The sequence below is a fragment of the Manis pentadactyla genome, chromosome 11, assembly GCF_030020395.1.
Source record: "Manis pentadactyla isolate mManPen7 chromosome 11, mManPen7.hap1, whole genome shotgun sequence".
NCBI classification, from domain to species: Eukaryota; Metazoa; Chordata; class Mammalia; order Pholidota; family Manidae; genus Manis; species Manis pentadactyla.
The window spans coordinates 18,563,714-18,578,494 of NC_080029.1; the positions used below are offsets into that span (position 1 = coordinate 18,563,714).

Consider the following 14,781-nt stretch of genomic DNA (forward strand, 5'->3'; position numbering starts at 1 on the left):
ATTAGTGCTAATGCACGCTGAAGGAGGCTGCTTGGTTATCCATCTTTCGAAATCCCCATCAACGACTCCTTGATCTTGGCAGTCCCTTGAGGGCTAATGCAAGCCTGATACATGCATGCTTTGCACTCCCAGCTCCAGTGATAGTGCATCCAAAGGGTAGAGGTTCATAAGTCATACTTTCTGCTCTAGTCCCTGTTAGAAATATCAACACAGCATACTTTCTGAAGAGTTTTAAGTACCTCCAACCCCTGTTGGAAACAGGAAGGGCAAAGGTAAAAGCAAAATTTTTTTTAAAAGTGAAGGAAACATTACTGAACTTCAAAAAAGAAAAAGAAAAATGCTTGCTTTGCATTTGGACTAAGGTTAGGATATTTATATTTATATTTTTCTTTCTGGTTACTAATTCATTCACCCCATGATCCTTGGGAGGGCAGAAAGTCCAATAGCCTTGTCCTTATGGCGGTCTGTACTCTGAGTGACTTTTCTAGGTTCAGAGCTCCCACTGACTTCAAAGAGGGGAAAGGCCATGGAAGAAATCCACAGGGTGCTGGGGAGAAAAGGGCCAGGGACAAAGCTGTGGTTAAGTCATCTGAAGTGTAACATTGTTTCTTTATCATCATCTGCTGGGTTCAATTAAGTTTTATCTTCGATATTATACAGCATATTTTTTTTCTCTAGGTGAAATGGAAACATCTGTATGTTGTCATAAATCTAAGCCCCCATGAAAAAAATCATAATTCTGAATGGTTTTATGTATAAATGTCCATCCAGAAAGACATCAGAAATACTGTTCCCTTCCTGCTTTATGAGTCCATATAACGCAGAGCTACCCAGACAATATGCTAAATTTTGGTGGTGGCCAATTAAGCTTAACAAGAAGTCTATTAGGTGTTCACAGTCATTTGAGTAACACTTAATTGGCATGGATATCTGACCGGATGAAAAGAGGAGGTGATCCTGGAAATGGGGAGGCAAAATAAAGTAGAGTGACACAAAAGACTGCTATTATGTAATAGTTTTGTTACATGAATATTTTTGTGTGTGTAAATTTCATGCAACAGTAATCCAGTTGGGCCTTTGTTCCCACCTCCAAGTACTTTATTCTTGACCTACATTTGAGGTGGAAAAGAACAAATTAATGCATTTTTTTCTAAATTTCTTCATTTGAAATGAATGACTCAAAATGTGTATCTTATTTTTTTAACATCTTTTGTAACATTCAAATCCCTTTTTGTTAATGTGTTACTGTCCTTACTGTTTCATGTCTGAGGTCTTACATCAACTTTTATTTTTCTTCTGGCTGCATTTTGGCCATTTTAACACCTTGCTGTCAAACACCACTTCACAGGCTAATTTTTAATATTTCCACTAAACTTTCTACATCTCCATGTGGAGTTCTTCCCTTGAGCAACCCACTCGTGTTATCCTCCTTCCAAACCTCTAATAATGAGCCTTGCATCTGTGTGACTAATTTCTTCCAGAACTTGTCACTACCAAGTGCTCACACCGAGATTATACTGTTAGTACCTGGGAATTTCTACATTCAGCAAAGTTGCTTTCCTCTTCCCCCCTACCCCCACTCCCCCATAGCCAATAACTGATGCCAGTTTTCATCATCAGAGTAAAAACCTAGTTCCTGTGGTCTTCTCTTTGCAGATAGTAACAGGAGAAGCTTTTTTTCTTGGTAAAGCCTATTATTGAATAATTATTGAAGGACTGTACCAGTGTAGTATAAGCTTAAGATCATGGCTCTCCTCCTGTGCCTCGTTCTATATCCTCTTTACAAAATCCAGGCGCCAATTAAGTATAGTATGTAGTATGCTCTAGCCTACCACCGAGTAACTGTGTAGTTGTAATAGAGACCACATCAAGACCCACAAACCCAAAAGTGCTCACTATCTGGTCTGAGGAAAAGGTTTCCAATTTATAGGCTAGCTAAAAACAATAATTCCTAAGGTAGAGTTTTAGTCCTTGTTTCTAATTCTTTGCCTTTCCCAGTAAAAAACTGTGGTCACCCAGAGGAAATTGTAAGATCTCATTCAACTTTCTCTCTAGCTGAGTTCATGAAAGAGATTTCTTTCCTGAGGCAATTTTTTTTTTTTTTTGGTCTGTGTCTCTGTGCATGTATATACATTTTCTGGAGCAGTATATATTCAGTGGCTAGGAATATATATAGTTCAGATTCAGAAGATTCTGGTGTTTGAGTACAAACTTGAATAGTTTGACTATGGAGTTTACACAGATTACTAAGACTTGTAAATCTCAATTCCCTCATCTGGAAAAAAAATAGAACTATTAACACTTGCCTGAAAAGATTTTGTGAGAATAAAATAAATATGATGTTGTCTATGAAGTTCATAAAGCACAAATCAAATGCTCACCAACAGCTCCTCGCCAGTAAATGGGGAAACTGTTGAATACTCAAATGCCAAAACAAACTCACTTACCACTCTTGTCCTGGAATCAAACACAAGCTCAGAAAATTTAGCCATCGTAGTGATACCAAATAAAGGCTTACTCACTTATCTAAAAATGAAATGAACTGTAGCCATGCTTTCATAGGCAGTAGAATAATGAGGTGCAGTAGAGTGAGCTTAATAAAATGCAGCTTGGAAGAGCATGTACTAACACACATCTCTAGCTTATTTTGAAGGGTAGCTGCAAATAAAACCTGGACATTTCTGTAAACATGTAAATCTGTAGCAGAGCTTTTAAATTTTTAAATTCTTTTTGCATACTGCTATCACAATTTCACTTTGATGGAAAATAAGTGAAACAGAATAATCCATTGGCTTAAAAATGATTCAAGGAAAATCAATCAACCAAGTAAAGTTCCTAGAAATCTGATTGAGAATTATGCAGCATAACTATGTATTTAATAAAGATTTTTTAAAAGTTGACTTGTGATTCCTTTTAACACAGAGAATAAAACAGAAATGATAAATTTAGTTTGAGAAAACATATCTGCCTATTTCACATCCTTTCCAATCTGAAGCAGTACCAGCAATGTTGAGAGTGACAGTACATATGTTATGACTGTTTGAGTTTCAGAAAGCCTTTGGTTAAATTCTGCATAATTGGTTCCTGCTTAAGACAGCACGCGCAAGAATCCAGGAGGAGACATGGGAGTAGACAGATAAAGAATGAGTGAAAGAAACAAAAAACAGACACTCCTGGTAAGAGGAACCATGTCCACTCTGGAGGGAAGTATTAAGAGGGTCCCACATGGAGCAGGGCTTAGATCTTGGCTGCCTTTTATCTGAGTAACTGATTCAGACAGTGGGATCAGATTTAAGTGGTTACATTTGTGGATGCTGATTGGCGGACAGTGAACCCTGGAGATAGCTGCCAGAGAACTTCGCAAGGCGCGGATGTACTTCATTATAGCACAGAAGACCAACACATGGCATTTAATAGTTACAAGCACATTAGGCTCTGAATGCCTTTACTTAAGGATTCAGGGGAAAGGCACAAGAGGTAGAGCCTTAATAATATAGGCATATATGACACAGGATAAATGAAAATCTGTAAAAACCTGAATGTGAACGTTTTCACACTTAATACTTCAGGGTCACAAATATAAGGACTAATTGGGTTAAACCGTTAACATTAAAATAACACCACTTTGAGGAGAACTGTATTTGCTCAGGGAACTAAAATAGATTTTGAATCTTTCACAATTTGGATGCAAGTTCAAATTTCAGGTCAATTTAACAGTGTGCAAAGATATTACAGACTAGCAACAAATTAGCAATGCATTTCCAGCTTTGTGAGTGTCCTTCTACAAGTCAGTTTGCAAAAAAACACCGATGAAAGAGAAAGGGTATACTTGATACAGTGAAATGATCTCCATAAGCACGGAACATTTAAATGGTGTATAACGCGGGCCCCACAAATTGGAAAAGATGACCCACTGATGGAATGAATGCTGGCATGGGACTAAAATGTTCTTTGTCTCTACTTTATCAATTTAGAAATAAATGAACAAAAATTGCTACTTCTTCAAAAACAGTTGCATATGCAGTGTCATCATTCTAACTTCAATTTAAAGAAAGCAAGTTAGTCATTACCATTAACAGTTTTCAAAGTGAATGGGAAAAATGCAAGCAACGGGAAGTGAATGATTTCCTTAAAATCGTCATATTATATGAACAATCAGATGATTCACGTTGACTTTAAAAAGAAAACACTTAACGCATATTGTAGTACACAAGGCTATTCATGTTGTCATTTTATTGATTGCACAAAACACTCCACGGTGATGACAAAATCCCAGCTTGTCATTGTGATTGATCATCTAAAGTAAAGAAGAGAATGCAATAAGTCAACAAACATTTTTAAATGAAAACTTGAAACAAGTAATTTAACTTTTAAACTGGTCAGCTGCTGCTCATAAAAATAAATCAGAACTGATAAGAGAGAAAGGAAACTTGAGATAAGATTAGTCTGTTTCAGAAAAGGTCCCATAGACTCTGGCTAAGAGTTAAAGATCCTTTATTCTTAATTCTGAGCAAACAAAATTACAGGAAACAGTCAATCCCCTAGACTCTCAGTTTGGAGAAAAAAGGCTAGACATTGATAGCAAATAAGTTTTATCTGTTGTATGGGATCTCAGAAAGATTTTGAGGCCACTTCTAGACTCATTAAGAAAATTCCTTGAGCAGTTATCACTGTTTCTTGGAAGGAATACTAATAAGGTACTAGTCACCTTGAACTTAAACATACAATTTTGAAATGTTAAAAATCTTATTACAATTTGTTAAAGAGGATTGGGGCATACTACTGTTTCTCTATATAAGTATTGATTTGTATTCACTCAAAAAATTACCTGTCCCAGCACCTTGAAATATCGGTTTTAACTGGAAAACTAGCAAGCGTGTTATCAAATTTTCATGTTAAATATATTTACTTTCATCTTCTTTTTTTTATTTTTTATTTCCAGAGAAACAAATATTGTCTGTATCTGATACCTGCTGTAACACATATTGATAGGTGACAAAATGTTAAAAAGGTACGATAATAAGAGTTAACACTTGTTGATGATTTACTGTTTCCCAAGTATGGTGGAATGTTATGTCCCGTAACTGATTTATATACAAGTCCTAGGAGGTGAGGTTTGTTATCACTGTTTACTGATAAGAAACTAGAATCCTAGTGAAGTCAAGTAGCTTCCCAGGGGTAACGTCAGATCTAGGAATTAAATGCAACTTGGTTTTCTTTTAGAGTTCACATTAGGAAAGATTCTAAAAATGAAGTCGATGTGAATTTAGAAATAGTTTTTGAATGCCTGTTGTCTTCTTGGCATTATTATGGGTACTGGGGGAAACAACAAAAACAGAAGAATTACTGTAACATACAATTTACTTTTCAACTTCAAATATTTCAGTGTCTGCAAGTCTGAGCAGATAAACTACAAGGGACAGTCAAAATCACTTACCAAGGAGAACAGGAATGGCTATCAGAAGTTTTTTTTTATTGGTATTGTTGTTAGGCATACTTTTCTGAAACAAAGTCAAAGTATACCAAATAATCATATACTAGGTAGTTTTTTTTCCCCCCTAATCCTTTTTGGTGAGGCTTTAAATATTAAAATGAAGAGACTATATAGAATGACTGTTATGCTATCACCCATTCCATGTTTGACACACATTATATATATGGCTTGCAACTCCCAGAGTGGGTTGCATGGTCTCCAATTTCAATCTGTACACTCCAAAGATGCCTGGCTTGATAGACAGTTTATGGAGGCTCTTAAGGTCAAATCCAACTCTCTGTAGCTCCTAATGATGCCTCCCTTACACCGTGATGAAGCCAAAGCCCAAATATTGGATCACACCTCCTCTAAGATTGGCAAATCTTCAAGCCTACCACTGTGGGAAAGAGATCTCACATTCCTAGTGTTTATGATTGCTTACGCACGCCCTCCCCTTCCCCATGTTCTGCAGATCAAACCCTACAGTGGACAGTTTAAGTAAGGGAGAAACCCAGATTCTAAGCATTATTTCATCCATCTTTCAGAAAAAAGGAGAGTGAACTCTCAACAAGAAGACAATTTTGATTCCAGCTTTTTAAATTTTTAATTTAATAACATAAAATCACTATATATGTATAAAATCTATAAACAACAGGACAGGATATTTTATCCTATATTGTCTTAAAAGTCCTGTTAGCTTGTATTCATTCCTCTTTCACTTAGCCATTTTGCATCCAGAAATCTCCTTCCCATGTGGCTAAAGCTCTGATGTATTAAAGTAGCACTTGGCATATTTGTGCAACATGTAAGTGTCTGCATTTCTACCCAGTCCTTGCTTCCTTCTTTCAAATTCCTCTTTTGGTTCCTACAATGGTAAAATGAAGAACATTTGTAAAAAGTTCCACAGAAACCATCAGTTTGCAAAAGACTTGTATGTTTGCTTTACACAAAAACACCTTCTATGTAGTATGTTTCCTCTTTTCCATGAAAAAAAAAATGGAATCATCCGTATTGATTGAGTCTAAAGTGGAAATGGTCCTGATCGTTCCATTACCTTCCTCTAGCCCTTCTCCATCGGAAGTTCTGATTGCCCTGCTTTGATTTATACCTTTTCAATTTTCCCAGTAGAATTTGCACTTTGCTGAACATACAAGAAAGGAGTAGAAGGATGAAGATTGGTTTTTGTTTGTTGGTTTTTTTCCCTGATTTAGTTCAGCAAATTTCAGCCTTGCCCTACTGTTTGCACAGACCATGCAGGTTAAGAAATGATATACATAGATTACTTCATAGAATCCTAATAACAACCCTTTGAGAAGACTTCAGCAAAATCCCAAAACCAGAGAGTGGCAGAGCAAAATCCAACTCAGGTGTCTCTGATCTCGACGCCCCTACCCTGACGGTACCACCCCTCAAGCTGTACCAGTCAGCAGGATTTCACTACCACACAGCTTGATCTTTCACTCCATCTAAGTGCAGATCCTGGGAAAGGAGGGAGGTTTGTAAAGGTATTCAGATTAAAAATGCTAGGTCTGTATTTTCTGGGGTGCCTAAATAATTCATTAGTGTTGTTTACCAAAAGCAGTAAGAGAGAACAGAGCTAGACCAGTGAACAAGGAACGCTTCCAACAAGTACAGGTACCCAAGTCCCATGATCTGGCTCACTTTAGAGACTTTTTAATCCACTGATGTATTACCAGAAAATACTAGAATATCAATTGTTGGAAGTTCTTAATTGGTCAAGTAATTTAAAACAGTGTTTACTGTGTATCAGTGTGTATGGATCATAGAATTTCAGAATTGAAATCCGTATTAGATTTGTTCTGTTCCTATTCCTTTCTGTTGACTTTGGAGGGGGGCATGAAATATAATTTCAACATAGGTCTACCTACCTTCTCACCTCTCTACCTACCTATTGATTCACCTGTCTTTACAACTCTATTGTTACTTTTCATCTAGTGATGATGCAAGGATATGTCTTCAAATCTCCACCATGCCCACAGAGAAAGAAAACACTTCTTTGTTTTGAGTTAAGAATGAAAGTATTCCCTGACAGGATTTGATTATCTTGTCTAAATTAAAAGTATCACATTTACTTCTAAGATTCCATTTGAATATATGCCTTGCATATTATTTGGAAAATAAAAATATTAAAAAGGCCCCAAAAAAGAAGAACAAGTATTGGGTTTTAGTTCTCCCAACTAAGTGAGTTCTCCATGTGGCAGTGGCTTCTCATAGCATTACCAGCCAGTTAGGAAAAGAACTTCTTTTGGAATAAAAAGGAAAATCTGGGCTCTGTGTGTGTGTGTGTGTGTGTGTGTGTGTGTGTGTGTGTGTGTGTGTTAAAGACCAATATTAATTATCTCTTATCTACCAGGTATAGTGTTAGGTACTTAAAAGGAAATATTTCAAATAATTTTTACTGTGGCATAGAATCTTTATTTTAAATACTAGGTTCTCAATTTTTCCAAGGTCATCCAGTTTTTAAGTAGAAGAATCACAATTTGAAGCTTAATTTTTATCATTGTACTCACTTAACATTTATAGCCTCTGTTGTAAAAGCCACATTGATCTCTAGGAAACCTAAGGAAAAAAAAAATCACCAAATGCAATAGGTCAACCATGCATAAATTTGAACTATGGAGAAGAAAAAAGGTACAGTAATTTTTCAAATAAATTACACATACACACACATGTATATATACACAAATTCAGATTCAGATTATTGTATAATTTTCTCTTTATGATGTGATACTATTTTTCCTTTGATTTTGGCTCCTCGGTTCTCTAATGGAGTTAGAGAAATGTCTTCCAGTCATAGGTTTTATATTTCTCTCCACACTTTTAACATGTTTACACACATTTAATTCTTGCCCATTTTCATTAACTTGAGATGAAAAAAGAAGATTGTTCAAACAGGTACAGCATATTAAGATAAGCACCATTTATATTATTTACTCATTTGTGTGCAAGTATCTCTCTCGGGATTTAAATTAGCCAAGAAGGAAAGCAGATTGGGTATGTTGATCAGTCCTTGTCAGAGCTGAAAATGAAGGGAGTACCTGTCAGTGAGGAGGCTTGGCTTCAGTTTAGTTCACAGTAGGAGTGCCATTTCTGACTGAAATAGTGTGGATGTGGATTTTATATATTCTAGATTCATCTTTGTGCCATAGACCAGGAGTACTGTAATTTCCTAGACATTTTCTAGTTAAAATTTCAAAAACTCATTTTCATTACACCTTGGAGATGATGCAAACATTAACACATCATGAATGCATATATGCTACTCACTGAATTATTAAAGATACTAATAATGTAAAAGGTCAAGACCAAAGAGACAGCAAGAGGTAGACTGCTCACTATCTCAGGAGGTAATGTGACATTGTTAATTTGTTGTTCCCCAGCCTATACTCCTATCCCTCTCTTTTCCTATTGACAACTTACTATTTCTAAGATGGCATTATAACTGTTAGGCAGAAAAACAGGTATGAGTGGGTGGAGGGAGAATAGGCCAGTAAAGCCCACTAAAAGGGATGCAAAGAGTTAACCAGATAAAACCAGGGAGCCAGAAAAGACAGAGTTAATAAGTTAATCAGTTGAAGCTCCAAAGGCCAGGAGTAACTTGGAATGTCTGGATATTCCCCAGATAAGGTATCCCAGCACAGCCCATGTCTTCACTGTACCAATCAGATCATGTTGTTGTAAGATTTACTTCAGCATGCTAAAGGGCCCAGCTTATTCCTTAACTTAACCTATATGCTGTTTTTCCTCTTCCTCCAGCTCCTAATCAAGTAACTTTGTAACGAGGGCAGGAGACAGACCTCAGAAGTGTAAATAAACCCATGTGAACAAAGAATGCTGAAGTCCCAAACCAACACAGTCACCCAAATAACCCTATTTTTAGATAAAACTCCAAAGGAATTATAAATCACCTATATATATCATGCCTTATGCTGACCCTTACCCAAAAAAGCCCTCTAAAGTGCCAGACCCTATACCCTTAAATGCACGTCTTCTCGGAGGTTGCTCACACTCACCTTTCTTTGAGTGGGTCACTCTCTCTGTCCTACGCCAGGTGAGTAGGGAGGGGCTGCTGAGAGCTCTGATCTGGGCTTGCAAGTTCCCATCGCCCCGGTGACCCGGACAGGACTGCAGCTGTATGACTGTGCTCTTTACTAGCCTGCCTGAAAATCTCCTTTCTTTGTCTCTGGAAAGTTCTCAGAACATATTCTCACTCCATCAAGTGCTCTGGGGCATCCCCAGATCCTGGGATGGTAGGGACTTAGTTCCTGCGAGAAACGTGCTCACTGGTCCAAACTTAGTAAGTGGACATGGAGACAAAGAGAACAGCAGAGCGATGCTTTAATGACAGTGTTGCAGGATCGGGTGTCTGGCGAGCAGGCTCACTCAGGGTGGTTACAACAAGCAACTTATTCCTTAGCCTGCGAGTCCCTCCCTGGTTCCCCTGGCTGAGTGTTACAGTGTTCACATTCTTTCCCGGATGTCGCCTAAGCAAGTTATATCCACATTAGGCTTTCTTTACATTTGTCTTAATTTTATTGGCTTAAAACTTTTTTTTTAAGTTTTTTTAAATTAAAACAACATTTTGGTTTAAAACTTTTTCTGCATCTTTTTTTTTGTTTTGAAGTGATGCACAGCCATTTTTCTTAATTTCTCTCCCCATCCCAGCCAGAGTGACGCCCTGGTACATGTTCTGACATGTAGGATTCTTGTATATAGCATTTTGTTTAAATGTTAATACCTCTGGGACTAAGTCACATTTAGTTTTATGCCGTTTCTAACAGTTTCCACACCATGCAGTTCAAGTGGACACTGGATGCCATGTGACACTGGCTCTAGGAGTTGGCAAGGGATTATGCCCTAAAGCCAAGCAGCAGTTCAGTAAGCTTCCCTTCCCTCCATTTTTCATTTCTCTCTGCTTTATTCAAGTAAACCTGCCTTTATCTACCTTCGCTCTAGCCCGTTCCTCTGGAATGTATTCAAATAAAACTTTTACTTCTGTGTCTCTGCCCTTCAGTTCTTGGTTGCAGCATGGACAAGAACTGAGGAAAATAAACTCAACCTCTCCTAACATACCTAGTCTTGTAGTTCTCTCTTGGTAAACTATGAACTCACTGACAGTTATAATCAAGTATTGGCTTCATTATTTCACATTTTTTTCTTTCTCTACACATCTGTATGCATTAGAACCAGTTGAGTGTCCTATAGTACAGGATGCTGATACATGGGTGTTTTGTGAATGGATGTGTGAATCACAGGTTGAATGAATGAATCTGATCACTTGTTCTCCAGAATATCCTGGTCATTTGGAATATGGTGCAATGTGTTGAGAACAGCACCACTAAAAATTCAAGCTACGTTCTTGAGATAAAGTGATTATAAACAAAAATTGCCTTTGGCTTATGTGTTATGGTCTCCTTAGTTTGAAAAGTCAAACGTGGATGGTGAATTTAGAAAGTAGTAAAGACTAAACAGACAGGTTAGGAGTTTGAGATAAGTTATAGATATTTCTTGATTTTTGTGTTATTGGATACATCCCATTCATCATTAGCATTGCATAGGTATATCTATCTTCTCCTTAGAACTTTTTGATAACTATTATCTCCAAATTGCTCTCTGGAGCACAGTATTTTAATTCTAAAATACATTTTAGTTCTTATATGGTATTAATGGACCCAATATGATAAGAATATTTAAAACTGCATCGACAGTTTTAAATGGCAAAATTGATATTAGAAAAATTAAAACCACAATGTGTAATCATGACAATTTCCTAGAATGCAAATAAAAGTAACACAAAATGATAGTTACAATATAAAGAAAAATCATTTCTAGATTAGCAATTGTATGTGCACAGAAAAATCAGAACACATGGCAAAGAAGTAATAATCATGTAGCTAAAGGTAACTATAAAAATAAAATAACAGAGAAGCAAATTTTAAAACTTCACTATATTTCAGCCTAATAAACTAAAAAGAGACTCAGCCATGACCCACTTTGGAAAACATGATTTAACAGGGTAAAGAAAAATTTGCATGAGAATTCATGTAGATTAAAAACTCTAATAACTTGTATAACATAGCCAGACTGATCACAGCCTTGACTCTACAGTACTGGATGGCAAAACACAAGGGAAAGCCCTAGGGCGTTTAAGTAGGGGGAAAATGACCCATTATCATTGTCCAGTACCTTCTTGAACTGCAAAACTCCACACAAATCTTCATGTAAAACTGATGAAGCTGCACCTTTTTTCTTCTTCTGGACCAGTTTCCATGTCACAGTTGTTGTTTTTATTTTTCAATAACTTTGGAGTGAATGTCACTTGGCTTTGCCATGGTCTGATGCCTACACCTTTTTTTTACATGACCTTTCATGCAGCTAACCTGATAGCTGCCCACAGCCTTTGTGTCTTCAGGTCTTAGAGAGAAAATGTGATTGGTCACTGGCCAGCTGATAGCTAATATTCCCCTTGGTCCAATCATCTAAGGCAAAGTGAAAGGCAGAATTACATGAGCCCTTAGGTTCCACCTCCATAGAGTTGGGGTGTAGGATAGTTTAAAAATATATACTTAGTATGTAAATACTATCTTGTTTAGTTTACATTCCATAGCACTATAAACAAAAATATTTGCTCAATAGTAAAATATTTGCTTCAGAAAAATACATCTACATCCCTTTAAAAATGTTAAGGTCACTCAGTAAGGGCTACACATAATAACACAAAAGTGGTGAAATTGTGAAATAAAGGACTGTTGGTGGGCATTTAAATCAGCTAAACATTGGAATAAATAATTAAAAAATAAGATTACAAATCACATCGGAAATGCTTATGATGATTCTGTATAAGGTGATACATAATAAAATGATTAATAATATTAATAAAATAATACCCAAGTTCTTATACCATAAGTTTTAATAAAGACAAGGAGGGTTTCTGCTTACCCCTTCTTCTAGTGAGAGCACAGTGATTTTTCTGAGGGATTCATTCCTTCTAATGTATCTTCAGTCTCTCTGAGAACTGTGTTTAAGGAAGGACAGGGGACCTTCCTTCTGTGAAAAATTCAGTGAAAACTCAGTATTTAACCTTTATTTTTTTCTAAGACTGTTAGTTAATAGAAACTCTCTTTCTTTGGAACTTGAAGCTGATAAGATGAATGACTGGAATTTGGTAAAATCAACATATAGTGACACTGCCTAGAAATTAACTTCAAATGTTGAAATACTGCCTCCTGGTGATGTAACTTAAGCACCTGTGTTTAGCCATACTTACCAATAAATACGGATTTTTTAACACCAATTTAATTTGTATTTCACTTGCAGCCATATCAATTGTAAATATTACAAAAATGCTTCTCAAAACTTTAAACAAATTCTTATGAATGTTTTTTCACTTTTTCTTTCATTAGTTCTGCCAAAATAAGCCATCCTTGTTCTCATTATTTAGCTTAGTTTAAAATCCCTTAAATCCTGTTAAATGAATTGTGAGATTCTTTCCTGATAGGTTTTTCCTTGATATGGTAATTTTTCCTAAGGTATTGTTTTCAGAAACCATATATAGTTCATGTTGCTGGGGTTTCTGTGGTAGTGATACAGTGGTGGGTTGTGATGAAGATCTGACACTTTCATGCTAATAGGCTAACCGGAAACACGCTAGAGACCTGGATTTCCACAGAGGAAGCCTATGAGGTTGCCTCTCTTTTTCTTCCATCCTTTCCTGGTGCAAACATATGAGCACATGGCTCGTCTTCCCAAACACATTGGGAGCAGTTTGCCCCTCAGTGCTGCCTTCATCCATGAGCTCTGTTGTCAGCAAGTCGGGATGCTGTTAGAGGAGAGTTTCCAGTAGATGGACAGGAAAAGTTCTATCCTGCATTTATCTGGTAGGACTTTCAGATTAATGTCACATTTGCTCCAGTCTGCCCTGGGGATTGCCTGCCAGCAATGCAGAATGAAGACTCGATTTCTATAGATGCTTCAAAGCCTCAGAAGCACATGGAATCCCCCCCAATCCATGCCTGTAAACTCGATACACGGTTCGTTCTCATGAGGATGTGGGAGGACAGTCCGCATGTTACTTTGGAGCCTTACTTTTCCTATTCTTATTTATAAAATTGAGTTTGGATTGGATTCTTTCTGAGTCAGCTGAGAATTTAACATCAAAGAGAACATAGAACATACAAAGAGAATATAGCATATAAGCTTTAGAAACAAAGAAAACAAAAGACAGAAATGACACAATTCAAAACACAAGGTGATGAAGGGAAAAACAAATGTCCCTGTCAAGAATGAAAAGGATAAGGACTAGCATTTCCTTTAATATACAAATTCTGTTTGTATTGAAAATCAAAAGTCAACTATGTGCTCCTTAGAAAAAAATACACCTAACAAAGTACCACAGAAAATAAAAGGGTTGGTTCAGGTCATATCAGGCTAAAGCATGTAAGGTGGGGGGAAAGGAAGGGTGGTGAGAGTAATAATTCCATACAAAGTAGAAATCAAGGAGAAAAGCATTAAATGAACAAACAGAAAACAGAGCCTATTTTCTATTCTTATAATGCATAATTTACAATGAAAATGTAACATAAGCCTTTATGAGTCAAATATAGCTTCGGCAGGCGATTAGTTTTAAGGCAATAAATGAAATAAAATGAACATAGAGAAACAATAGGAAGCTCAAGTATATAACTCACTCCTGACACATCAGCTTGGTGAAAAGCATGCATAGCAAGCTGTTTTTTGAAACACAAGTAATGTATGGATTAATTTAAAAGAAAAAAGTACAGATGCACAATATTTGCTCACATTATTTTTATTGCATTATTTAAATATGTAAAGACATGAAACCAGATATAAATATTTCTTATGCCTTTAAAAAACAATGAAACAAAACAAAAATACAGATAAAATATAAACAAAATTTTAAGAATAAAATTCAAATTAGAACCACATTTGGATTTAATAGTAGCAACATGGTGTTGTATCTTTTAAGTTTCATTTGTTATCAGTTCCTTTGGTTCTGAGTATAATGGCCCATTATTTCTGACATTATTTTTATACCAGAGAGTAAGTACTACACAGTGATTAAATGCACTAATTGTGAAAACAGACAGGTATAAAGGCCTGCTTTACGACTATCTAGGGAATCTTGGAATGCTACAACTTAACTTCCCTGGCCTTGGTATTTTTGTCTGTAAAATGGGTTTAATGACAGTATCTATCTCAGAGGGCTGTTGTAAACATTGTACTTCTAACAGTACCTGGAACATAAATAGGGCTATACATAATAAAAT

The 14,781-nt window shown here is 36.4% G+C and overlaps 1 long non-coding RNA gene across 2 annotated transcripts; it reads right to left on the reverse strand.

Moving 5' to 3' along the window:
• Positions 1–4,200: 4,200 nt before the first annotated feature.
• On the reverse strand, positions 4,201–14,071 carry LOC118910815 (uncharacterized). 2 transcript variants are annotated; one of them, XR_008992431.1, is made up of 3 exons: positions 12,434–14,071; positions 9,508–9,787; positions 4,201–4,297 (listed from the first exon to the last, which is right to left on the reverse strand). It is a non-coding gene; the product is annotated as an uncharacterized LOC118910815 (long non-coding RNA). The 2 variants fall into 2 exon arrangements; XR_008992430.1 differs by lacking the exon at positions 12,434–14,071 and having other exon boundaries at positions 9,508–11,734.
• Positions 14,072–14,781: the final 710 nt, after the last annotated feature.